General features: G+C 34.9%; 1 long non-coding RNA gene across 1 annotated transcript; it reads left to right on the plus strand.

The window, feature by feature from the left end:
- The first annotated feature begins 1,633 nt into the window (after positions 1–1,633).
- On the plus strand, positions 1,634–21,245 carry LOC309609849. The gene is made up of 2 exons (XR_014233618.1): positions 1,634–8,261; positions 8,339–21,245. It is a non-coding gene; the product is annotated as an uncharacterized lncRNA (long non-coding RNA).
- Positions 21,246–26,938: the final 5,693 nt, after the last annotated feature.

A 26,938-nucleotide genomic window follows, 5' to 3' on the forward strand; every position in this document is an offset into this window, starting at 1 on the left:
AATTAACATATACAATTATTCATATTATATAATTCATATATGAGATATAGCAATATATGACATAAAATTGATCTATATATATCCAAAAATTAGCATGTATATTTATTTAACAATTTAATAAAAATTATATTTGTTGAGTGTCTGCTATAAACATGAGAATGCAAGACAGATTTGGGAAACATTAATAGGGCAGAATCTATAGAATTTGATGACTGATTACATATAGGAGTTGAGCAAAAGGAGTAAGTGTAGTATAATTAAAGGTTTTTTAGCACAGGGATCAAGTAGACAATAGAAATAGTCACCACAGTTGGAAATATTGGGAAGAGTCAGTTTCAGAGGACAGAATAGAGAACATAAAAAAAATTCAATTTTGGATATATTGCATTTAAGTGGCTATTTATAAAACATAATACTAATTTAATGTTACTAAAAGTTATGGATGTGTAAGAACACTTATAATTTATTTTTATTTTTAGTTTATATTCAGATAACTATTTCCAGGTATGTTGATGTAGAGGATATATTTATTTAAGATATCATCTCACCTGCCCCCCCAAGTGGTCTGTAGCTTAACAGGGGAAGTAAAACTTTTTCAAAAGTATCTAAATAAATTTTCTAAATAGTCATTTATCAGTATCTTTAAAAGAGCCTTATATGAGCTGGTAGAGAATTCAAACTATTGAATAGAATAATATCCATTTGCTAATTTGTGACCTTATACTTTTATAAGCCTCAGTTTTACCATCTATACAATATGAATAATAATTATTTTCCAGTTGTTTTAAGAACTAAATAGCTAAAAATATATGGACTTCCTAGTACAGTGTTTTAACGTTTTACATTACTTCCCTCTCATTCCTCTTTTGTATCTAAATCAAGAGAGACCCATGAATATCTTTTTTAAAAGATGATTATTAAGACACATATAAGACTATCAATTATGAAAAGATTCAGTTTATTTCTGACTGGTCATTATCCACATAACACAAAATTATATTTTAAAATTGCCTATTTGACTAACTAAAAAATGTAGCCAACTAAAATTATAATTAGAGGCTATCTGGGTCTTCACATAAATAATTTTAGAGTACGAACTTAACTAGTTCAGTAAGATTAATACATGAAATTCAGTGGCAAGTTGCCAAATCACAATATTGCTTTGTGTTTAGCGATGTGGCCCAGTCATTCTTATCAAATCCAAATATAAGGTTAGTAAAATGCTGGAAAAACTGTTAGTACATTTACCATGGTTACAAAAATGTTCTCACTGATATATGCCAATGATGAGCCTGTGAATTCTGTCACCTCTGCTTGGTTACGGTGTTGACACTTCCTAGAAGAATATCTTATTTGCTCACAGATAATTTATCAGACTTGGACTGGTTTACCTCTTTCACAGGTTGCTTTGGCAGATCAAAAAGTGTCCTGGCCTGGTTGGTGTCTGGCTTGAGTCACTGATGGATATGTAGGAGATAATGAATTAAAAGCACCCAGAGACTGTGAATCTTGTGGTTGGAAAAGTTCCAAGCAGTCTTTGGCACAGATGTCCTCTTAATTAAGGGTGTTAGTTTTGGAAAACTAGGGAGCTGGGATTGGGGACCATGGGAAGAGAAATATATAATGAAGGTTCTTTGAAATATACCTTCAAATGTTTTCTGTGTATTTGGAATAGAAGAACTACCTTAAGTCATAAAAGAAACACTGATAAAATTCAGAAAAAATAGCTATATGGGGATGTTAGTCTCCAATATATTTTAAATAAATTCTCTATGTGTAAGTCAAAATTTTAAATAATACTTATTAACCAGCCTCTCTAGTAATAATTTCTTTTAAAATCATCTCATTATATTTTTCTTATTCCTTTCCCTCTAAAGGGAGGAAGATGAGATGAACGTGGCCTGATGAACTAAGATTCAAATCTCAGCTCCATAACTTACTCATCAAGAGGCTTGCATCAAATCCCTTTCTCTCTCAAAATATTTTTCTTTATATTAAAAGGAGGATAATCCCATCCTCACAGAAGAGTTGAAGGATAAAGAAAATGTATGTACAGCATCAAGATCAATTTCAAAGGTCCTAATGTTGAAGAGTATTTGCAATTTTCTATCTTCACTCAAGTCTGAGTGTGTGTGCGTGTGTGTGCACGTGCATGCACGTGTGTGTGAGACAATGAGAGAGGCTGAGACAGTAAAAAAAAGATAATCTGTATAAAGATAGAAAAGATGCATATTTTAGAAAACACATTTGCAGGTATTTTACAAAAGACACCAAAGAATACAGCTATGTTCTTCTTTGATAAATGTCTCTTTTCTAAAATTTAATTGAAGAATATAAGCTGGTGGAACAGAGACTTGAACGAATTTAAGAAACAAAAAACGTATTCTATTCTAGTACTAACTGTTGGCATCAAAATAAAGCCAAACATGCATACATTGAAATTTAACAATGTAGACCTGACAACCTGAAAAGTATTCCCAGGGTTAATCTGACAACCAGATAAGAAAAGAGGTACCTTCTATATTCAAAATGAGCAAAGATGACCTATTTTCTTATGTTTGTCACTAACATCCTCACTGCTGCTAAGCTTGTTAGTGACAAATAACAAGGAAAAAGTCACAGCCTTACATGATTTGAGTCAGCCTGGTTTTGAAATTACACATTTACCAATGTTGAGTACAGGATCTCTAAGAGGTGGCTTTCCTACCAAAGATAAAACTTTTATTTTTATATTTTCAAAACTTTTAAAATTCTCCTGCATAGTATGCAACTGATTGTATTATTTACAGAGACATACACTCATACTTCTAGTTTGCCAATCAAGAAAATCTAAATTGATTTTAATAAAATACAAAGACAAATATTTAAATGTTTAAATAACCAGCTCAATATAAAGCAGTTACTACTTCAAAACAAAAACGAAAGAAAACAAACAAAACCTCTGCTAAAAGAATAGAATGGGAGCCATTTTTATTTCTCCTGGTATTAAATACATAATATTCCCTGGAGGGGAAAACAAAGGGAATATAAATTTCCAGAGAACACACAGCTAGGAAGCAGTTTAGCTGTCAGGGATTACAGTGTAGCTATGCTTAATTCTACAATCAAGGCTCTTTCCCCTACATTATTCTACGTTCTAATTACCTCATATAGAAGACAAATTATAAAATGATAAAAGGCAAAGTAAAAAAAAAAATCATAATTGAAGCATTCCTCAAATCACAATTGAAGCATTCCTCAATTTTGTGAAAACTAATAATACTTACCATCCTTAAATACAGATCATCAAAATAAGAAATGATAGTTTTAATAAAGGGTAACATCTATTTTTTATTGTGTGCCCAAATTAATGAATAAAGTTTTCTTACAGAACAGATTAACAATACAAATGCCAATTATCCAATTATTTTGTGATTACTTGATTATATACGGCCTCAAAACTTTTAAGTAAATGTTTATTAGACCATAGTTTGCTCATTTTTGTTGCCTAAGACTTCAGTGTTAACTTTAAAGTTGAAGTTAAGATACATTAACTCTAATCATAATTCTCTAAGTAAGAAGTCACGGATATTGAATCTAAGGTCAACATCAGAAATTTTAAAAAGTGGACAGAGTATTAAGATGATAACACAGCACTCTTAACCTAGAACAACAACAACAACAAAGAAAATCCATGACAGTACAAAAGTGTCTGCTCAGTAAACTGAATAGGTTTGCAAAATCATATCTTTCTTTACCTCATGATATTATGGTAAGGATTCAGGTGAATTGTAAAGTGCTTATAGGAAATTAAGTTAGTTTGACTAAATGATGTGTTACTTATTTATTTGACAAACAGTTTAAGAGCACTTATTTTGAGCAAGGCATTGTTCCAGGCTCTGAGATACAGTGGTCAAAAAAAAACACATACACACACACACAACAAAACAGACAACAATCCTGTCCTCATGGAAATCCCATTCTTATGATATAATTTTAGACAGTTATCTTCTCAATGTTCAATATTTTCCATCCCGGATTCCTCTCTTCCTATGAGATAACAAATCTAGAATTGTCCACAAAATATTTTAAGATTTTTTTTTTTTAAAGTTTGATAATTTCATCAGTCACACATATATGTGGATGCTTTTATACCAAAATTATTTATTTTATACAGAATCATTTGACTGTTATTCTAGCACTCATCAAAATTTTTATGCAAAAATTAAAATAGATTTTTTCCATTTGTTACTTAAAATTAAAGAAATCAATTTTTTATTAAAGTCCAATGATAGATTATGATTTTGAAATTAGAATTTCCTTGAAATGGGATTCATAAAAATGCCATGTCTCACAAATGTTGTCGTTAGTGGTATAAATGTGCTTTATTTTTCAAAATAATGCAAGAGTTAGGTTATGAACAGAATTGCATCCCCCCAAAATTTGTATGTTGAAGCCCTACCCCCCAATATGATTGCATTTGGAGCTAGGGCCTTTAAAGAGATTATTAAGGTCAAATGAAATCATAAGGGTGAGACCCTAATTTGATAGGACTGGTATCCTATTTAGAAGATGAAGAGACACCAGATACCTCCCTCTCTCTCTGCAGGCACACAAAGGAAAAGTCATGTGAGAACACAGGGGGAAGATGGTTATCTGAAAGCCAGGAAGAGAGGTCTCACCAGAAACCAGCACCTTGATAGTGGACTTCCAGTTTCCAGAATTGTGAAAAAATTAATTTCTGTTGTTTAACTCACCCAGTCTCTAGCCCAAGAAAACTAATATAATCTACAATACAGCAGCTAAGGACTGTGCTTTTATGTCCTTCTAAATGATTTGTTATCTTAATATGATCTACTTTAGATGTGAAGTGGGAATAAATTCCATGCATCTTGTTAACATATCAATTGTAATCTTAAGAAGACTGATAATATATCAATAATTTAGAGTACAATGTATTAACCAGAGGAATCTGTGATTTCGTGATCATCTTTGCTTTTCCCACAAAACTGAGGACACCAGTCTTTTGTGATGTTATAGTTATAAATACAGTTTAAACATGTAAAGAGAGACCACAAGATTAAAAGACAATATAAATCCAGAAGCAGGCACATAAAGAAAGTTTTATTGACAAAAGGCAAATTATTACTATTATGAATGTCATATGTAGTTTAATGTAAATGAAAAAGTTATTTTGCATCCATTACCTCAATTATTCCCCCAAACCTAGGGAAAGTCACAAAAATACTAACATAAATATCCTATTATGTACTCTTAGAGTTTCTTATATATCTCTCCATCAAGAAAATTACCACAATTGCCATTTTATTATTATTCATGTGATTTTTTCATTATTGCCTATCTCCCCCATTAGACAATAAGATCCAGATTGATTTTCCCTTTTCTCTTTCCGTTATATCCAACTGTTTTAAACTTTTTAAAATTTAAGTTAAATGCAAAATATTCTAAATACCTAACTTCTCTTTCTCCATTGGTTCTGAAAAGTTTTGTGTTATGGAGAATGAACTGAGAAGCTTCATTCATTTTCTTTTTTATCGAAAGTAGGATCTAATTGTGTTCACCTTAATCATTTCATGAACAAAAATTGATATACTTATGAAATTCAAATACTATATTAATGTAAAGACAATCAATTTAGTCTTCAAGCTGGCTAGGAATAAATTAGTAGCACTGATTGTCAAATACTTTTGGGAGTAAAGATTTTTTGGATATTCTAAGGGTCAAAGTCTTTATCAAACTTCCTTCTAATGCAGGAGGGAAGATTCCAATGCTACAAACCTTTCCTTGAGGTGATTCTGTATCTTATCAAATTTGAGGACAACCTGGTGATAGGGTGACAGACAACAAGTATAATGAAGGTCTTGATCTTTGTCCCCACTTTTACCTCCTTTCCCATATTTACCTGCAAGATTCTTGATAGTGCCTAATTGCCTAATCAGGATATTCATTGCAATTAAATGATGCTATAGTCCATCTAGAAGGACATTAGGAAGATACTTATTCTGTAGCAACTTTTCCTACCAGCTAAAGACCAAAAGACCTGTCTCTAGAGAAGTGTGGATAGGAGGTGACAAGAGAGAATTTCTGTGACTAGATCATTTTCTCACAACCAGTATGCAGAGCACATGGAACCCAAAGGGTTTATTCATTAATTCACTATTCTTGAAAACATATTTTAAGTGTTGTCTGTGTATTGACAACTGGGCTCGGCACAAAGAACACAAAATTGGTAAGCAAAGAGATGCCACGCACAATTTCATGAAGTTCACATTCTAACCAGAAAGGGGAAAAAATGATCACGTACTTCTAAATGTAAGTGAAATTGCAACCATGACAACATTTATGACGACAGAGGCAATAACATGGGCAAAAACTTTCTTTAAATGAGTGAATGAATGAATCAATGAATGTAACAGTGGGTAAAAGAGACTCAAAGTAGGCTAGTCCAGTTGGAATAGAGTGCCCTGCAGGAGGCTACAAGAGGAAGCAGAGACTGAGTCTACCACACAGGTTGTTGCTAATTTAACCTTAGCAAAAAGGAAAGATGTTGGAGGTCAGCGTCTCTGCCAACACAGTTTAAAGTGTAAGGTGTACACTCTGAAGTATGACAGAGAAGGGGAAATATAAAATCTGAATTTGAAAAGATAATTCATGCAGTGCTGCAGAGAAAGAGAAATGAGCGTAGGCAGACTTTGGTGGATATGGAAAAACAGCTGTTAAGCACTTGGAATTACTCAGATCTGGGCTTTCTGTTCAATGCATGACACAGATTTGGAATAATAATTGTTTGTTAAATGCTAAAATAATTCTTTATACCCTTCTTCTTTACCTGTAAGGCAGTATTAGCTGCCAGGAATAACTTTATAAATACAGTGGCTAAATTATACAGCCATTTCATGTATTGTTTAACATTTAAATACGAGAAAACTAAGCTATCATAAATGTCTGTCTCTATTTGCTGGAAAAATAAATGCAGTATATTCACTCCAAGATAATGAACAGCAATATTCCCTCGCTCTGACACTGAAATAGTTGTTCTTTATTTTTGTGCATTTTCTCTATTACTAAATAACTACCAAATTGAATAAGAAACATTGTAGTATTTCAAAAAGTAAATTCTATAAAAAATATTAATACAATTGCTATGAATTGAATGTTGGTGTCCCCCTAAAATTCATATGTTGAAACCCTAATCCCCCTTGTGGTAGTATTTGGAGATAGGGGCTATGGGAAGTAATTAGGTCGTAAGTTTAGAGCCCTCAAGGTGGAATTAGTGTCCTTGTAAGAAGAGGCAGAAAAGAGCTTGCTTGCTTTCTCTCCCTCAGCCAGGTGAGGATACAATGAGAAGATGGTCTTCTGCAAACGAGGGAGAGGGCCCTCACCAGACACTGGATATGCTATTGCCTTGATCTTGGACTTCCAAGATGCTAGAACTATGAGAAATAAATGTCTGTTGTTTAAACCACCCAGTCTATGGTATATTTGTTACAGCAACCCAAGTTGCTTAAGACAACATTTAGAGTATACACAATATAAGTTCAGTAAGTTCATACATGAACGTTAAATAAATACTTTTAAGAATTAATTTCCAATCTTGGAGAAAAATCAAATTCTGTGCAGAAAAGTATAGATGTTATGAAAATTATACATAGGTTAGTAAGTCACACAAACAGTTTTCTGGAATAAGGAGTACCAAATGTAAAATCCATGAAGATAATCTATTTTTATGTTCTTGGTGAAAATAATGTCTGATATTCAATAAAAAGTAACAGAGGTGATATAAAATAAAACATTATTTTATTATCACAATATTAACTAAAGATATTATTTCAATATTTTGATACTAAAATTTTCTACTAATGCAAGAAAATTATGATCTAATTTTATATTACCATGATATAATATAGCATTGAAAAAAGCTTGGAATATTTGAAGTACTCCAAATTTTCCCCTTTTTCTCTGGTGATTGAAAGTACATTACAAAATGACCGAGGAGTATTAACACTTAAGAACCAGTATGCAACTTAAATTCTTATTTTTTCAGCCTTTTCAGATCATTTAGCCAAGACCTCCAACTTCTGACACAACTTTGCTTCTCTGCTTGCTCTATCTGTAGCACTGTAATTTCCCCCTTACAGCCCTTAAGATTTATAATCACTCAGCGTTCATACCTGCTATATGCAGTCAAATGTTACATGTTATGGTGGACAAAGATGAATAGAACATTATCCTTGCATTCTGAAAATTCAAAAACGCAGCAGGTGAAGGCTGGCAGGCAAATGGCTGACTAAATTCAATGTGGTACATACTATGAAAAGTAATGTAAAAAACGCAGCAGGTGAAGGCTGGCAGGCAAATGGCTGACTAAATTCAATGTGGTACATACTATGAAAAGTAATGTATAAAGTGCCACGAAAACAGATAGGGAAGTGATTGATTTTGTAGGGAATGCACTGTATGGTCAAGAATGGCTTCTAATAAAAGAAGTACTTAAGAATTGGGCTTTGATATTAATTTTTTTTCTTTTTTTTTTGCTTCTGGAAAAAAGAACAAGGCAAAGATGCCAGGGAAGTAAATATGTTGGTGTGATAGAACATTTGTTCTGATTGGTCAGGGGGTTCATTTTTCACAAAATACACTAGGTTTTCTTTTATCTTCAATCCTCTGTACAAATCTTTTTTTTTTTTTTTTCTGAAATACCACTTATTATCCCTAAAAAAAACTATTTCTCAAATTCAAACCAAAATGGCTAGAAACACATGCTGGCCTGGTATCCTTTTAAAGACATCTCTTCTTGTTTGAGCTCCATTGCTCTCTCCTTCTCTGAATTTCTAAGCAGTAGTCCTCTGGATTACTTGTATTAACCCTGTTCACGTACTCCTGAGCTTTTACTCTTGTCGTATCTCCCTAATTAGTCAGTACATGCACTGATAATTTTTAAAATATTATGTAAAATTCTATGCACAGAGTTCTAAATAATTTTTTTTGCATTTGACTTAAGTCATTTTTCTTTTTTTCATAAACAGTAAATTCACCTTAGAATTATACTTCTCGGCTCTAAACTGCAGACCTACCAAATGACGTGCTTGTCAAAAAGTGTCTGTCTGTCTCTACGTGTGTCTCTCTCTCCCCAACCCCCCCCTCCACATCATGGCACATATTCCTATCCTAGCCTTCAATACCCTGACTCCAACAGTCTGACACATTCCTAGGAGTTTATCAAAAATTAATTTAGACATTGTTTCTTCCCATAAATCTCCTTATCCCCTAACATCCATCAGATATCACTCTTCAGTGTTTGTATATAACTGTATTAATAACACACCTCTATCAGGGCACTTAAGATTCCATACTGTAATTCTCTCCTTACTTTCTTATCTCAGTCTGGGGAAAGAGACTGGAAGTTATTCATTTTTATATCCCTAAATGTTAGTTTGTAGTGATGCTTACACTTTGACTTAGAAAATGAGTACATATACTTTCAAGAAAGTCCTTGACATACATGGGTATAATTTGAATGTGCTGATTCAAAAGCTTTCTAGAAACAGGAAACAACAAAGTGCAGTTGAAAATGTAGGCAAACATGGTTTATAATAGGGGAGAGAAAGGAGTTCTGCTATGCTGGAATGTAGGCTTAATAAAAGAAAATACATAAGAGATGAGTGAAAGGATTTATAAATGAAAACTTTGTTGAATTAGTCAGTGAGTAAATAGGGCCAGAAATTCAGGCTGTGATTAGAACAGGAGACTCTAGAAATTTGTGTGATTAAAATCAATTTCTCAATCAATAAGCAAGAGGAAGATAAAATTATGAGTGGGGTATTGATATGTTTAATGAAGGCCAGAGTGGGGAGATTTATGTGCATGGAGACTAATAGGAGAAATAATAACAGAATGTGAACTGATAAAGTAAGACTGGAAAATCAGGGAAGACAGATATAGTAGGGCTTGTAAAGGAGGAACTGCCAGGATTTGGCAAGTATTATTTCAACCACTGATCCACTATTCATTCAATACTATATTTGTTCTAGGCACAATACTACGTACTATGAAAAAGTTTAGGTAAATATAGATCCCGCTCTCAAGGAGTTTAAGTAATAATGGGAAAGAACTGTGAAGAAAAAGGAATTAGAGCTGGAACTTGATAGGAAGAATTTCAATAGATCATGTGGCTCATTCAAGGGAGAGGAAAATCCTACAAAAGCTATCGAAGTTAGGAAAGTGGTATTGTGTTTAGAATGAAGAAAGTTCTGCAGTTTGGCCTGAGAATAAGTGATGGATAGACAAATAAAGTGAGATGAGGCCTAAAAGAAAGATTAGGGTTATGAAGGAGGGAGATTTGAGTATCAGGCTGAAGACTTGTTAGGTATTAGAGTGGGTATCTCTTGTTTTGGGATCTCTTACCTGTGTTTATTTTATTTTATTCTTGTTTATATTTTCTTTTTTTTATAAAATGATGCTGAATTATCTTTTGAAAATATCCCTTTTCACAAAGGGCCACTGTAACCCTCTATCCCAGGAATTTGAATGTTAATCAATGACACAAGGACAGTAAATGGGAGGAAGCACACCAATTGCAGTGTCATGGACAGATTATCCTCTCATTCCTGCAAACCTCCTTGTGTCCTGTCGGTTGCAAGGGCTGGTGGTTTAGCTTTTCCTTTTGGCCTCTGAATTATCATGAATCCTTTCAATAAATTCCTTGTTTCCCTCAAGTAGGCTAGAGTTGATTTCTGTTACTTAAAAGCAAAGTACCTTTATTCAGAAACCAACAGAATTATATTATATGACATGTTCACATAGATGGTAAGAGTCTGAATAAAACAATATTTTGTTTCACATATGTAGTTTTCAAAGAAAGTATGAAAAATCAAAAGATCTGTACTGTGAAAGACTTTTTGTAGTATTGATGTTATTCCAAGACATCAATATGTAGAAAATTGTGCTACCTTTTGAAGGAAATCATAAATCCATGTGCAAAGTAACTGTAACTTAGAAAGGGCTCTTGAAAAGAGTAAGTTTACCATGCCATTGTACCCAGTCCATAAAATCAACGATTTATACTGAGAAAGCCAGGATTAGGTTATCCTTGGAGAGCTTGAAGAAAATATTTTCAATTACTTGAAAATGTGTAGCTGGCAAAAAAAATGTATTCACTTTCAGGTAGTTTTGTGTAAAAGAATAAAAGGTTAAGAGTAAACTAAAAGCAGGACAGACTCAGGATAAAAGCAATATAAGGCAAGAAATTTATTTTCATAAATTAAAATGTTATATGATTTATATGTCAGCTATCCATTAAACCTCTTGCTAACATTAAACTACAACACCTACTGCTACTAATAATAGTTGAAAAGTCTCTAGAGCTATGTGTCAGAGTCTATTCTGAACACTATTTGAACTATCTCATTTAAGTTTAAGAAGACTGCTATGGGACAGGCTCTATAATTCTTAGGATTCAGATCACATAGGAACAGATAACACAACCCACATTCGCTTAAGCAAATAGGACATTTATTGGCTCACATATATAGAATTTTCTGGAAGAGGTTTGTCTTAAAAGGCAGATTCATGGGCTTAAAAGCTATAAACAAAATTTATAGATTCAGTCTTTCACTTTGAATCTTCCCTATCTTATTAGTTGTCACTGTCTAACCCTTCATGATCATAGGATGGTTATGTAAGTCCAACTGGCCACTCTACCATCTTGAAGTCCAAAGAAAAGAGAAATTTCTTATCCTTCAACATGTTAATATCTTGGCTTGATTATCACTGTCTAAACTGAATGGTACTCATTCCTGACACAATCAGGAAGACATATGTTGACTGACTTGTGCACTATTTGTAACAAAAAAAAATTGTGTGTATAGTAATAATAAAGATCATAATTGTAATAATAGCAATGAACACTTACAGTATTTACTTTCAGAATTCAAAGAACTTGGAATAGATTATAGATCTTCACAATACCATAATACATAATGCACTACTACTATTCCACATTATATTGAAGAGAAAACTGCGGCACAGAGACATTAATTTACTTGACAAGGGACTTCCCTGGTGGTCCAGTGGTTAAGAATTGGTCTGGCAATGCAGGTGAGGCCGGTTCGATCCCTGGTTGGGGAATTAAGATCCCACATGCCACAGAGCAACTAAGCCCGCACGCTGCAACTACTGAACCCATGTGCCACAACTAGAGAGAAGCCCACGCACGGCAATGAAGAGCCCACGCGCTGCAACGAAAGATCTGACATGCTGCAACTAAGACCCAACGCAGCCAATAAATAAATAGATAAATAAATATTTTTACAGATTTACTTGGCAATATTCAGACAGATGTCAAGTAGAAGATCTGGGGTTTGATTAGAAATTGTCAGCCTCGATCATATGGTAGCTCTATTTTTAGTTCTTTAAGGAACCTTCCTACTGTTCTCTACAATGGTTGCACCAATTTACATTCCCACCAACAATATAGAAGGGTTCCCTTTCTACACACCTTCTCCAACATTTATTATTTGTAGACTTTTTGATGATGGCCATTCTGCTGGTGTGAAGTGATACCTCACTGTTTTGATTTGCATTTCTCTAATAATTAGCGATGTTGACCATCTTTCCATGTGCCTGTTGGCCATCTGCATGTCTTCTTTGGAGAAATGTCTACTTAGGTCTTCTGCCCATTTTTTGATTGGGTTGTTTGTTTTTCTGTTATTGAATCATATGAGCTGCTTGCATATTTTGGAAATTAAGCCCTTGTCATTCTCATTGTTTGCAAATATTTTCTCCAGTCTGTAGGTTGTCTTTTCATTTTATTTATGGTTTCCTTTGCTGCGCAAAAGCTTACAAGTTTGATTAGGTCCCACTTGTTTATTTTTGCTTTTATTTCTTTTGCCTTGGGAGACTAAGAAAATATTGCCAAGATTTATGTCAGAGAATGTTCTGCCTGTGTTCTCTTCTAGGAGTTTTATGGTGTCATGTCTTATATTTAGGCCTTTAAACTATTTTGAGTTTATTTTTAGAGCTACCATATGATCCAGAAATCCCACTCCTGGGCATATATCTGGAAAAGATGAAAACTCTAATTAGAAAAGATACATGTACCCCAATGTTCATAGCGGCACTATTTACAACAGCCAAGACATGGAAGCAACCTAACAGACGAACGAATAGAGAAGATGTGGCGTATATATATATATACAATGGAATATTACTCAGCCATAAAAAGAATGAAATATTGCTATTTGCAGTAACATGGATGGACCTAGAGACTATCATGCTAAGTGAAGTAAGTCAGACAGAGAAAGACAAATACTGTATGATATCACCTATATGTGGAATCTAAAAAAATAACACAAATGAATCTATTTACAAAACAGACACAGACTCACAGACATAGAAAGCAAACTTATGGCTATCAAAGGGGAAAATGAGGTGGTGAAGGGATAAATTAGGAGTATGGGATTAACAGACACATACTACCATATATAAAATAGATAAACAAGGATTTACTGTATAACACAGGGAACAATATGTAATGTCTCGTAATAAACTACAAAGGAAAATCATCTAAAAAATAATATATATGTAACTGAATCACTTTGCTATACACTTGAAACTAACACAATATTGTAAATCAACTATACTTCAATAAACAGTTGTCAGGCTCTAAAGCCTACAAAGTAACCATTATACAATTGACCCTTGAACAATGTGGGGCTAAGGGTGCTGACCCTCCACATAGTTAAAATCCACATATAACTGATGGTCCTCCATATGTGTTGTTTCTCCATATCCTCAATTCCTCATCCATGGTTTCAACTAACCCGTATCATGTAGTACTAAATACTGTAGTATATAGTACTCAAAAAAATCTTCTCATAAGTGGACCAGTGCAGTTCAAATCTGTGTTGCTCAAGGGTCAATTGTACTGTGCAGTCATTCATTGTACTGTACATTCATATCCTCTGAGTGGAGGATAACAAGGACATTCCCTTGCTAACCACATGTGATGAAAGTAGTCATAATAGAAAATGTGAGGTGACGTTTTCCAGAAGATAAGAAAACTGAGGCACAAAGAAATTAAATAACTACTCTGAAGTAATTAACCAATGAATAGTTGAGCTAAAGTTCAAACTAGATCTATCTGATGGCAGAGTTGGAAGCCCCAATTACTGGAATATGTAAATGCATGTTATGACTGCTATTGAATATATTTGTATATAGCTAAGGTTACCAGAAATTTGGAGTGCATTACCTTGATGAATTCTCATTTCTCCCATTAATCATGTTCCCTAATAGTCTATGAACTATCATAAGTCTCTCAACCCAGGGATAAGAGAGGGACAGTGCTGCCTGGAACAAAACAGCCATTGGCTAGATTTAAGTTTCAGTGGGTACTTATATTTTGGTTTTGCTTCTTTTTAAATGTACACTAAGGCAATAATCTTGAAATATGGACCTTGCTGAAAAAGTTATGAAGTTTTATGTTCCATCAGCTTCCATTCACATATCAAGAGCCAATCCTTGCAGAATAAATCATCAATTTTGTCCCATAACTTTGAAGGGATATTATGAATACTGACAATAACTCCCAAAACCATTAATGCTGACTCAGAAGGAGAAGTTACATATGATGTAGAGAAACCCATGCCACAGGGAAAGAGGTAATGGCAAGCCCAATACTGTCAATACAAAGACCCTACTACAAACTAATTAGATTCAATCTTTTAGTAGTAGTAATGAGTAATGTAGTAATGAGTCCTACACATCCATATTTTTCAAACAGCCATTTTTTTTTTTAATGTTAAGTCAGTGTTGACAAACATTGCTCTAGAAAAAAAAAAAAAAATGATACTGCATAACAAATTACCACTGCATGTAGGCAATAGCATTACTGGGCTATTGGGAAGTTGTCAGGGAGAGAGTCCAAGGAAGCTCTTCTAATTTTCTAGCCTAAACCCAGTCTACAAGGATCCAGAAGTCCCTGTGTGTTCTAGTTAGGTGCTGGGAGGGCTAAAGAATAAGTCAAGAGTGGCAGATAGGACCAAAAGACCCCTGACTATGGGGGTTTTATAAATAAGAAAAATGACTAGGACCATAGATAGACACCAGCAAGAGGTGTGGAACAATCACTCTGAAAAGCCAGAAAACACAGTATTCTTCCAAGGTCACCAGTCCAGGCCCAAGAGCAGAGGAGCCACTCTGCAACAAATATCCAGAACATCATATGCATCTTGAGATCCAACACAATCTTGAAAGGAACAGAGGGTCATGAAAGTTGAGAATTTGAGCATTTACATATATGAGAATTTGTTTAAGCTTAAATAATAGTACTTTAAATTAATACTTTTTTAAAATTATTTTTTTCTCTTTTACATATCAGGTGAATGTGAAGATTGAAGGCAGGGTGCAAGGCTTGAAATATCACTTTATTTCCTGTGCACATTTAAATGTTAGTGTGCTCATATTTTGTCCTATTTATAATAATTTTAGAGGTTCTTTTTTATTCTCCCTGGATTTTTCACCTTTTCTTCTCCATTGAAGCAGTTAGTGATTTCTATGCTTCCTTGCCTATGGATAGGTTTGCAACTAGAAAGAAAGCAAAGTTGCAGATAAACGATCCTTTTCTCCACTATTATTGCCAGAAGTCTAAACCCAATGAGGGAATTTTACAAAGTGCCTCCGAGAAAACAATAAAGAGAGAGAAACACCTTTGAACAAAACATCAAGAGGGAATTTACCTAATAGATGGAGAGGAGCCCAATCTCCAGGCTGGGGAAAGAGTATGCAGGGACCGTGAGCACAGAAGGAAAGGAGAGGTAGGTTTTGGAGATACTTATCATCACAGTGAAGAGGGGCCAAAACACCCAAATGGAGTCAGTGAATGGTGCTTACAAAGAAACTGAGCCATAGCACGTGTGCTTACAAGTGCTGACTAAGATTCTTACGTGCACAGTTGACAGGGAAATAGCATAAAGTTTCTAGATCTAGAAGTCCCATAAGGAACCAAGGCAGTATTTCCTTCCAGTCTGGTGGGATCAAAAGCCCAGTTAAAATGAGGTCAATTTGAAGGAAATAAAGTCCCATTTATTATACAACTAGGTACTATTCATACCTACTACACAAAATATAACTTTAAATTGATGGACTAATTTTCTTAGTGAATAAAAATTCACTAAGATCTTCAATAACCATTGATTGTTTAAAATGTTAAATACATAATAAAATGTATTCTTGAGCAAAATTTTGAGAGATGAATGAGACACTTACACAGAAAGATAAGCACGTTCAAATTTGCTTGGTAATGGGTTGCTATCATGGATTTCATCAGAAAAGAGTAAATGTATACTGCTGGTATATCCACATAAACATATTACCCCTAATATATCCACATCTAGAATTCAAATCATTAACAGAATACTAAGGTCGAATTTAAAAAAAAAAATTTGAGGAAATATACAGACTCCTACAAAGTACTAGTTTGTGCATTTTAGAAAAATGGTTGAAATACTTTTTTCTGGCAAAAAAGTATTAAAATTTAAAATTTAATTGCCTGGGAAATCTAATTAGTAATGACATTCTACGGACATTCCATTTCTCCAACTTTACAGTTACTTCAGGTTTTACAACACACTTATCATTTATCTGATAGAAAATAACATCTCATATTTGTCTTCAAATGTTGAAATCTGACATATTTAATTGTCTAGTCAATTTTGGATTTGATTAACACTTGTTTTAAAGATAATTATTCAGAGGTTCATTTTTTAGTTTAATCTTGCTCAGGGCTATCTAAAGATGCTACGCTGTTCAGAGGAGTATATCATTACTCAGAAAGGAAGTGATTTATTGAGTAATTAAGGCAAACTAAATCTATACCAACTCAATGCAAATTATAAGTGAATGCTAACTTGGTCTGAGCTCTGCAATCTTTTTCAAATGTAAAAGACTATTTATTTTGTTGCTATTAGTACTTCTAATACCGTTAGATTTTAGTAAATATTTTCTTTAGTTTTAATTTTACATTTGTTTTCTAAGAAAAAGTAAGATACTAAAAATGAATGTGGGTATTTTCACTGAAATTAGGCATAGTACCAGAAGAAAGCTTGGATGATTTTAAAACTATGAATAAAATAATGATTTAAAATTATACATACACTCATTTACTTTCGGTTAACAAACATTTCTGAGTACACATTTATGTACCTGTCAATGTTTTCTATAAATATATAATAATAAATTTGTGTTGCTATAACATAAAAATTGTCATAATTTTATTAATTCCTGTTATCTACTCATTAACTTGTTAATAATGTAAATAATTCACTTCTCCGGCCATAATTTTCAGCTTAGTTGCTGTCAATTATTTTTTATAGATTAAGCTGAATTGAAAACTAAAACATGAAAATTGGCAAATGTTGCAGAGTTGGAAAACTTCCACATATAACTAAAATTTTTAAATGTGAAAAAAAATTAAATGAATAGGCAAGTAAGAAATGCACGAATGTTTGGGTTTATATTTCCATATAAATACAACACCCTAAATTCAAACAAATATTAAAGAATGTATATACATTTATATAGATAAATAACTATGGAAATTATGCCATTACTTTGGCATCATAAAAATGATAAAGTGAAAAATTTGCAACAGTAATGTCACTATTTATTTGGATATTTAGGGTTATAATAGAATTTTGTGCAAATAAAATAACATTATTTAACATATTACTGTTTTAAAAATAGGTGAACCACTTAAATTTTAAAAATCTGTGTTTCCTTTATAATTAGAGAATTATTTTCTAATAGAAACTTCACATTGATTATTTTCTAATTATGATTTGTTCATTACGGTTCTCACTTAATGATAAGAACAATAATGAATTTGTCCTGTGCTATAACTAAGAAAAGGTGGAGAAGAAATAGACTGTTTGCCATTGAACAGTTAAACTTCTGCTATACCTAAATTTGTGAAATTCTGATACAGTACTTCTCAATGACATTCCAGTGCCTTCTCCACAAAAATAACCCAACTTATATCTACAATATCATGTACAGTATAACAAAACTTCTTTCATCTAATCCTTAGCATTATAGTAGCCCCTACAACTGACATTCGATTTTTAAAATTCAACTTAAATTTTCTGTCTAATTTGTGGACCCAAGCTTAAATGTAGCAGGGAGTCAATGGATTTAGGAATTGAGGATGTGAGAGACAGAGAGAGATAGAAGGAGTTGGGGAGGAGGGAAGAAAGAGACTGGACACAGCTGAGTTGTCCCTGATTATTTTAAGTTATTGCTTGATATAAGCCAGCTTCTATCCCTCCACTGCCCAACAAGCCTTTCCCAGGAATTCCTACATTTGTCTTGAAAAATTTGATGCCTGCTTCTTCTAAATATTTGGGCTATATAGAATGGCACAGGTATTCCTGGCTTACATTTAAACCCCAGTCTCTTGGAGATCTTTACTTGAAGCCTCCAAAACTCTTCAAAATCAGGTTTTTAAGCAGAATCATATAATGCCATATGGGAAATTATAAACAGAATCATGCCAGACCTTGTGATTTTTAAGAGCATCGGAAGAGATTTTTGGGACTTCCCTGGTGTCACAGTGGTTAAGAATCTGCCTGCCAATGCAGGGGACACAGATTCATTCCCTGGTCTGGGAAAATCCCACATGCCGCAGAGCAACTAAGCTCATGGGCCACAACTACTGAGCCTGCGCTCTAGAGCCCGTGAGCCACAACTCGCCTAGAGTTGCCTGCACGCCTAGAGCTGGTACTCCACAACAAGAGAAGCCACCACGATGAGAAGCCCGCGCACCGCAATGAAGAGTAGCCCCCACTCACCGCAACTAGAGAAAGCCCGCGTGCAGCAATGAAGACCCAACATAGCCAAAAATAAATTAATTAATTAAATTAATTTATTTAAAAAAAAAAGAAAAAAACAGATTTTCATGTGAACTTCTAAAAAAATTTACATGCTGGCTCAAAAAGTATTTGCTGACCCTGAGCATGGGGGAAAAAAAGAAGTAAATGTGCAAGTTTGCAAGCTGAATTATTTGGTCATGAGTACAATCATTTTTATGTAGGAAAATGTGTTTGGTACCTAACCTGACCTTTAAGATCTGCAATTTGCATTTTCTCCATCTCTGCAGTCTCATACTTGGTGTGCTATCAACCACACTAAATTACAGCTGTATATACTAGTAAACTCTGTCACCCTGTGCTTTCGTTATCTTCTTTCCTCCTTTCCCTTCCTTTTCTGCATTAATGCTTACTGAGGACATACTAAGTGCCAGACTTAGTAGTCATGGTAGAGTGAGAAATAAATAGGGAACACATCCTCACAGTGGTTGCAGAAGCAGGATTCATGGCCTAACCATGAAGAATGTGGAAAGGAAATGAAGAGATGTTATGCTTCTGGGAAGCAAAAGAGATTTCTCTTTTTGACTAATAAAGTGAGTGAAAACCCCGATCCTGAATCAGTATCATTGCCTGATTTCCCTCTTCTTGTACAAGGTGAATAAAGTGTAGCTTGAGAAAAACCACACCTATTGAAACTGGTGCTTCCCTTTCTCCATCATTCATCTCATCTCTGCTTTATCTCCTCTCTTCTATATGTTTTGTCCCCTCTTATCTAACTGGCTTCTCCCCACAGGCCCTGAGTATTCCCAAGTGCCTCAATAATGAAAAAAATAAAAACAAAAATAAAAAGCTGCCCTATAATACTGCAACCCCAACAACTATTATGTAAGCTTTTATTTCTATTTTTCTCACAAATTTTCTTACTGTTTCTACTTCCTTACAATCCATTTAATTCTCATTTCACTACCTCTGGCTTCTATATTCATCATAATAATTATGTCTACACATATGAAAGTCAACAACTGCCAAATGCAACAGATACTCTTTTCAGTTGAGTTTATTAAATATTCCAGAATCACTGGCTACGTTTTATTTTAATGTATTTTTCATTCACCCATTGCAGCCATGGAGTCTGCAGGCTCTTATCACTTCCTGGTCTACCTGCTTTTCTTTGAATATTTATCTTTAATTACACAGTATGTAAATATATCCTCTAACCCTCTTCTAATTCTTTAGAAAATTTAAACTGTTCTCTTGATTTCGATTAATGAAAATAAGCCTATAACATATTGTCCAATGACATAAAGCACTTTATTGGCAAAATGTTCAAGTTTGAGATCCTTGATCCTTGTATAACCTCTCATCCTCTGATGTTCTTCATTGTAGTTACTGATACCACGTCACTGAAGCTGGCATCTTGGGGAATCAAGATGCTTCAATCTGTTGAAATCTTTATTCAATCTTACAACCTATTGAGTACTAAAGTCACATATATTTATCTCTTACATAGTCTTGAATAGATTTCTTCATTTTATTACCATGGCATTTATTTATATTCTCTTTATCATCTGAATGCGTGCATAACTTACCCATAACTATAACTATATCTCCAGTTGCTGTCAAGGTATAAATCACATCATATCTACCTTTGTCTGTTTGGGCTGCTATAAAAAAAAAAAATATCAGGGACTGGGTGACTTACAAACAACAGAAATTTATTTTTCAAGGTTCTTGAGACTGGAAGTCTGAGATCAGGGTTCCAGCATGGTCAGGTGAGAACCCTCTTTAGGATATCAGATTTTTTTCTTATATCTTCACATGAAAGAAGGGATGAGGGATCTCTGTGGGGTCTCTTTTATAAGAACACTAGTTCCATTCATGAGGGTTCCACTCTCATGACCTAAGCACCTACCAAAGGCCCCACCTACTAATGCCAACACACTGGGCATTAAAGTTTCAACATATGAATTTTGAGGGGATATAAACCTTTAGACCATCACAATATCCTTTCTCTATATAATAACAACTTAGTGGCTTCCTCTGTCAGAATAACTGACTAGATCCTTTCCATGACACTTAAAACCATCACAGACTACATGCCCATGAAGCCAGCCCTGCTAACATGTTATAATGAAACACAAAACTGCTTTTATTAACCATAATTCATACATTATTTAATCTTTTTTATTTTTATTCATACTTCTGATTGTATTCCATCTTCTCATTAGTTTCCATTGTTTTCTCTGCCAGGAATTTTCTTCCCACCTCCTTTGATGAGCATACTTTCTATGTAATGTTCTACATTAAAATCTGGCTAGGTGTCATTGCCTGAGAAGCCATTCCATGCTCCCACCCTCACCCCTGCCACACAGACTAAATAAACCTAGATATTCCCCAGGATTAATTAAGAGCATTTCTTTTATAATTCCCTTATAAATTTTATAATTTCATGAGAGTATTTCGTAGTATACTCTGAACTCCTTTGAGTGCAGTGATTTAATATTATTTATCTTTCTCTTCTTTCCTGCACAGAAGTTGTTCAATATAAGAAGGGCTCCTAAATCTAAGCAATGTGTGTAGAAAATCAGGCACAATTTGTTTTGCTTTCCTTCAGAGAAAGTGAAAAAATGAATGAAGTATACCACTGTAATAAATGCTAAGTGGTGGAAGCTTAAAATACTGTCTATTCATTGGCATTTTTAAAATGTATACCTTATTTTTATATCAATTGGTCATTATGTTATCAATTGATTATGGATGTAAAGTCTTGAAGAATTAATTGGAATATTCTGTAAAAGCCAAGTTATTTTATTAACTTAAATATAACAATGTTTTATTATTTAGGGTATATGAACCAAGTAATCTAAGTGTTGCTAAAGCTTAGCAACACTTGTTTTTAAAATAAGTTTCATTCAGAAGTAGCAAAACCTATTAAACCAGAGTCACTTTATAGGAGAGACCTTTGCATAAATAATTCAATTTGCCTAGCAGAATTTGTAAACCTATTCAAAGAACCAGTGACTGGAAGAGCTTCATGATGGCAGAGGAGTAAGACATGGAGATCACCTCCCTCTCCGCAAATACATCAAAAATATATCTACATGTGGAACAACTCCTACAGAACACCTACTGAACACTGGCAGAAGACCTCAGACTTCCCAAAAGGCAAGAAACTACTCACGTACCTGGGTAAGGCAAAAGAAAAAAGAAAAAGCAGAGACAAAAGAATAGGGATGGGACCTGTACATCTGGGAGGGAGCTGTGAAGGAGGAAAAGTTTCCACACACTTGGAAGCACCTTCACTGGTGGAAACAGGGGGTAGGCAGCGGAGGTAGCTTTGGAGCCACAGAGGAAAGCACAGCAACAGGGGTGCAGAGGGCAAAGTGGAGACATTCCCACACAGGGGATCAGTGCTGATCAGCACTCACTAGCCTGAGAGGCTTGTCTGCTCACCCGCTGGGGCGGGTGGGGGCTGGGAGCAGAGGCTCTGGCTTCAGAGGTCAGATCCCAGGGAGAGGACTGGGGTTGGCTGTGTGAACACAGCCTGAAGGGGGCTAGTGCACTGCAGCTAGCCGAGAGGGAGTCCGGGAAAAAGTCTGGAACTGCCTAAGAGGCAAGAGACCACTGTTTCGGGGTGCGCGAGGAGAGGGGATTCAGAGCACTGCTTAAGTGAGCTCCAGAGATGGGTGCGAGCCACAGCTATCAGCACAGACACCAGAGACAGGCATGAAACGCTAAGGCTGCTGCTGCAGCCACCAAGAAGCCTGTGTGCAAGCACAGGTCACTATCCATACCTCCCCTCATGTAAGCCTGTGCAGCCCTCCACTGCCAGGGTCCTGTGATCCGGGGACAACTTCCCCAGAAGAACACACGGCACACTTCAGGCTGCTGCAATGTAACACTGGCCTCTGCCGCTGCAGGCTCGCCCCGCATTCTGTAACCCTCCCTCACCCTGGCATGAGTGAGCCAGAGCCCCATAATCAGTCGCTCCTTTAACCCCCTCCTGTCTGGGTGAAGAAAGATACCAGAGGGCAACCTACATGCAGAGTCGGGGCCAAATCCAAAGCTGAACCCCAGAAGATGTGTGAACAAGGAAGAGAAAGGGAAATTTCACCATGCAGCCTCAGGAGCAGTGGATTAAATCTCCACAATCAATTTGAGGTACCCTGAGTCTGTGGAATACCTGAACAGACAATGAATCATCCCATTGGGAAAGGAAATAGTCAATCAAGTCCAGGAAGCACAGAGAGTCCCATACAGGATAAATCCAAGGAGAAACACGCCAAGACACATAGTAATCAAACTATCAAAAATTAAATACAAAGAAAAAATATTGAAAGCAGCAAAGGAAAAGCAACAAATAACATACAAGGGGATTCCCATAAGGGTAACAGCTGATCTTTCAGCAGAAACTCTGCAAGCCAGAAGGGAGTGGCAGGACATATTTAAAGTGAGGAAAGGGAAAAACCTACGACCAAGATTACTCTACCCAGCAAGGATCTCATTAAGATTCGACAGGGAAATTAAAACCTTTACACACAAGCAAAAGCTAAGAGAATTCGGGACCACCAAACCAGCTTTACAACAAATGTTAAAGGAATTTCTCTAAGCAGGAAACACAAGAGGAGGAAACGACCTACAATAACAAACCCCAAAAAATGAAGAAAGTGGTAATAGGAACATATATATAGATATTTACCTTAAATGTAAAAGGATTAAATGCTGCAACCAAAAGACATAGATTGGCTGAATGGATACAAAAACAAGACCCATATATATGCTTTCTACAAGAGACCCACTTCAGACCTAGAGACACACACAGACTGAAAGTGAGGGGATGGAAAAAAGATATTCCATGCAAATGGAAATCAAAAGAAAGCTGGAGTAGCAATTCTCATATTAGACAAAACAGACTTTAAAAAAAAGATGATTACAAGAGACAAAGAAGAAAACTACATAATGGTCAAGGGATCAATCCCAGAAGAAGATATATCAATTGTAAATATTTATGAACCCAACATAGGAGCACCTCAATACATAAGGCAAATGCTAAGAGCCATAAAAGGGGAAATCGACAGTAACACAATCATAGTAGGGGACTTTAACACCTCACTTTCAACAATGGATAGACCATCCAAAATGAAAATAAATAAGGAAACACAAGTTTTAAATGACACGTTAAACAAGATGGATTTAATTGATAATTATAGGACATTCCATCCAAAAACAACAGAATACACTTTCTTCTCAAGTGCTCATGGAACATTCTCCAGGATAGATCATATATTGGGTCACAAACCAAGCCTTGGTAAATTTAGAAAAATTGAAATTGTATCAAGTATCTTTTCTGACCAGAACACTATGAGACTTGATATCAATTACAGGAAAAAAAAAACTGTAAAAACTACAAACACATGGAGGCTAAACAAAACACTACTAAATAACCAAGAGATCTCTGAAGAAATCAAAGAGGAAATCAAAAAATACTTAGAAACAAATGACAATGAAAACATGACGAAGCAAAACTTATGGGATGCAGCAAAAGCAGTTCTAAGAGGGATGTTTATAGCAATACAATCCTACCTTAAGAAACAAGAAACATCTCAAATAAACAACTTAACCTACACCTAAAGTAATTAAAGAAAGAAGAACAAAAACACCCCAAAGTTAGCAGAAGGAAAAATCATAAAAATCAGATCAGAAATAAATGAAAAACAAGTGAAGGAAATGATACAAAGATCAATAAAACTAAAAGCTGGTTCTTTGAGAAGATAAACAAAATTGATAAACCATTAGCCAGACTCATCAAGAAAAAAAGGGAAAAGACTCAAACCAACAGAATTAGAAATGAAAAAGGAGACATAACAACTGACACTGCAGAAATACAAAGGATAATGAGAGATTACTCCAGGCAACTATATGCCAATAAAATGAACAACCTGGAAGAAATGGGCAAATTCATAGAAAAGCACAACCTTCCCAGACTGAATCAGCAAGAAATAGAAAATATGAACAGACCAATCACAAGCACTGAAATTGAAACTGTGATGAAAAATCTTCCAGCAAACAAAAGCCCAGGACCAGATGGCTTCACAGGGGAATTCTCTCAAACATTTAGAGAAGAGCTAACACCTATCCTTCTCAAACTCTTCCAAAATACAGCAGAGGAAGAAAAACTCCCAAATTCATTCTACGAGGCCACCATCACCCTGATACCAAAACCAGACAAAGATGTCACAAAGAAAGAAAACTACAGGCCAATATCACTGATGAACATAGATGCAAAAATCCTCAACAAAATCCTAGCAAACAGAATCCAAGAGCACATTAAAAGGATCATACACCATGATCAAGTCGGGTTTATCCCAGGAATGCAAGGATTCTTCAATATACGCAAAACAATCAATGTGATACACCATATTAACAAACTGAATGATAAAAACCATATGATTATCTCAATAGATACAGAAAAAGCTTTTGACAATATTCAACACCGATTTATGATAAAAACCCTCCAGAAAGTGGGCATAGAGGGAACTTACCTCAACCTAATAAAGGCCATATATCACAAACCCACAGCCAACATCATTCTCAATGGTGAAAAACTGAAACCATTACCAGTAAGATCAGGAAAAAGACAAGGTTGCCCACTCTCACCACTATTATTCAACATAGTTTTGCAAGTTTTAGCCACAGCAATCAGAGAAGAAAAAGAAATAAAAGGAATCCAAATTGGAAAAGAAGAAGTAAAGCTGTCACTGTTTGCAGATGACATGATACTATACATAGAGAATCCTAAAGATACTACCAGAAAACTACTACAGGTAATGAAGGAATTTGGTAGAGTAGCAGGACACAAAATTAATGCACAGAAATCTCTTGCATTCCTATACACTAATGATGAAAAATCTGAAAGTGAAATTAAGAAAACACTCCCATTTACCACTGTAGCAAAAAGAATAAAATATCTAGGAATAAACCTACCTAAGGAGACAAAAGACCTGTATGCAGAAAATTATAGGACACTGATGAAAGAAGTTAAAGATGATACAAATAGATGGAGAGATATACCATGCTCTTGGATTTGAAGAATCAACATTGTGAAAATGACTCTACTACCCAAAGCAACCTACAGATTCAGTGCAATCCCTATCAAACTACCACAGGCATGTTTCACAGAACTAGAACAAAATATTTCACAATTTGTACGGAGACATAAAAGACCACGAATAGCCAAAGCAATCTTGAGAAAGAAAAACGGAGCTGGAGAAATCAGGCTCCCTGACTTCAGACTATACTACAAAGCTACAGTAATCAAGACAGTATGGTACTGGTACAGAAACAGAAATATAGAACAATGAAACAGGATAGAACGCCCAGAGATAAACCCACAGACATATGGTCACCTTATCTTTGATAAAGGAGGCAAGAATATACAGTGGAGAAAAGACAGCCTCTTCAATAAGTGTTGCTGGGAAAACTGGACAGCTACATGTAAAAGAATGAAATTAGAACACTTCCTAACACCATACACAAAAATGAACTCAAAATGGATTAAAGACCTAAATGTAATACCGGACACTATAAAACTCTTAGAGGAAAACATAGGCAGAGCACTCAATGACATAACTCACAGCAAGATCTCTTTAGACCCAACTCCTAGAGAAATGGAGATAAAAACAAAAATAAACAAAGGGGACCTAACGAAACTTAAAAGTTTTTGCACAGCAAAGGAAACCATAAATAAGATGAAAAAACCCTCAGAATGGGAGAAAATGTTTGCTAATGAAGCAGCCGACAAAGGATTATCTCCAAAATATACAAGCAGCTCATGCAGCTCAGTATCCAAAAAACAAACAACCCAATCCAAAAATCGGCAGAAGACCTCAACAGACATTTCTCCAAAGAAGACAAACAGATGGCCAACAAACACATGAAAGGATGCTCAACATCACTAATCATTAGAGAAATGCAAATCAAAACTACAATGGGGTATCACCTCACACTGGTCAGAATGGCCATGATCAAAAAATCTACAAAGAAGAAATGCTGGAGAGGGTATGGAGAAAAGGGAA

This window comes from Balaenoptera borealis (genome assembly GCF_965194805.1).
Source record: "Balaenoptera borealis genome assembly, chromosome: 13".
NCBI classification, from domain to species: domain Eukaryota; kingdom Metazoa; phylum Chordata; class Mammalia; order Artiodactyla; family Balaenopteridae; genus Balaenoptera; species Balaenoptera borealis.